The sequence below is a fragment of the Sinocyclocheilus rhinocerous genome, unplaced genomic scaffold (assembly GCF_001515625.1).
Source record: "Sinocyclocheilus rhinocerous isolate Xijiao unplaced genomic scaffold, SAMN03320098_v1.1 scaffold1441, whole genome shotgun sequence".
Taxonomy (NCBI): domain Eukaryota; kingdom Metazoa; phylum Chordata; class Actinopteri; order Cypriniformes; family Cyprinidae; genus Sinocyclocheilus; species Sinocyclocheilus rhinocerous.
The window spans coordinates 1114896-1116822 of NW_015654063.1; the positions used below are offsets into that span (position 1 = coordinate 1114896).

A 1927-nucleotide genomic window follows, 5' to 3' on the forward strand; every position below is an offset into this window, starting at 1 on the left:
TAAAAAAGAGGTGTGTTCAGGCGCATTGTTGGCGCGTTGCTATTTTGAGGAACTGAAAATAGACTGTGCCATAGACCAACTCAAATATGGTCTAAAGTCTGGCGCAATATTTTTTCTTTGTTATTTAAAGAGCGCGTTAGTAATATGCGCCTATAGGTGGGTGCACAACGCGTGTACACTTTGCTTATAACACACACAGGGACGCGCAGCAGCACACAAACATTTTTAAAAATGAAAAATTACATTCCGCCATGTAAATAGCGAACCCGCCATGGCGCGAGCACAACTGGCTTTTAAAGGGGATGGGATATGAGACTCTGATTGGTTTATTGCACGTTACGCCCAAAAAACACCAATTACTCATTAAGAGAATAGGGACAACCCGTTTAGACCATGCGCCCGGGCGCGCCGACCATTTTCCCGTAAACTAGCAAAAGTGGATTCGGACATGTCCTGAGTGCACCTGCGCCGTGCGCTTTAGACCATGCGCTTAGATCGTTAAAATAGGGCCCATAATGTGTAGTTAATAGTTTACACTAACATTAGGCTGCATTACCTTAGAGTTGCCATAAGGGGGGGAAGGTTAGCACGATTCCAAGGGCCCGACATGGGAGGGGGCCATTTATACTTTTCTCTCTTTAGGAAAGTCATAGAAATGGTTTTGTGGTGGTTTTTATTTTAATTTTTTTGCTTTTGAGGCAAACGAAAACATAGAAATACATTTGCTGTATATTCTGTTTACCACTATAGAAGTTTACCCAACTATGATGACTTCCGCTTTGGAGAACCCCAGAAATGTGAAAAAGGTCCATTAGTTGGTCTTTCCAAACCTGCATGACTTTCTTTCATCTGCAGAACACAAAAGCAGACGATGTCCTGATATTAGGGACATTTAATAGGACCACCACACTGCTATTGCTTTTAGGCCTGATGACCCCTTCTTTAGTTGACAATCAGGAATAAGCTTTGCATTTAAGCTTTCACAAATGTAAATATTAAAAATGTCCTATTGTGAAGGAATTATGATCTAAACACACACACACACACACACAAATGTAATGGCTGCTCTGCATTGTATTGCTAGTCATTTTAATTGCAGTGGATCATAATGAGACTGCACATTTTGTATTGCCTGTCAGTAATATTTCTTTTTCTTGTGATATATAGTCCATTTGGGTTTTACAGATTACCTTTGAAATGAGTCATTGAGTTGTTAATTGTTTCAACAGAGCTTTTCTGACCTTTTTGCTGTTATTACTTTTGTCTGTGTTTAATTAGGGGTCGAAAAGACCTTGGGACCAATCACTTCACCAGAAACAAAGTCTAATTAGGAGAAAGGAAAAGGCCTTTTAATTGTATGTCAAAGTCAAAGGAACATTGTAATTAATTATTATATAGTCAAGGAGTCGGGTATTTCTATTTCATAAAAAGGTGTGTGTGTGTGTGTGTGTGTGTGTAACAGATCGGCCAGGCTCCACCGCCACCCAATCACAACGATCCCTCTCACCTGAATTCTGAGCACCTGCACCTGTCACCAATCTAGCACCTCATTAACCAGCCTGCATAAAAGCACACACCGCAAACGCCCTCCCTGTCCGGTCTCGTATACACATAGAGGACTCAATGACTTTGCTACTACGGCCATTTGAATACTTCCTGCATTACTTACCGCCTGTGTTCCTCCTAGTGTCTCCTCGTCTCCTGTTCCTCCTAGTTCCTGGATCGCTGAGGTGTGTGCTCCTCCTGTGTGCATTCCAGCTCCTGTAAATCCAAAGACTCTGATTACTCCACTCATCATATCCTTTGAACTGTTCTACGAACTATTCACTCACCATATCATCATCTGGATCCTACACCCGTACTCTCTGTGACCAAATAAAACTGTTTGTAAATACTAACCTGTTGCGTCAGACCTCTTCCGTTACAG

The 1927-nt window shown here is 41.7% G+C and overlaps 1 long non-coding RNA gene across 1 annotated transcript in view; it reads left to right on the plus strand.

The window, feature by feature from the left end:
* LOC107716771 (uncharacterized) overlaps nt 1–1483 on the plus strand; it is a 23284-nt gene extending 21801 nt beyond the window's left edge. Inside the window, exons 2-3 of the long non-coding RNA XR_001637251.1 lie at nt 1279–1355; nt 1463–1483. This is a non-coding gene — a long non-coding RNA (uncharacterized LOC107716771). The remainder of the gene's footprint in view (nt 1–1278; nt 1356–1462) is intronic.
* Nucleotides 1484–1927: the final 444 nt, after the last annotated feature.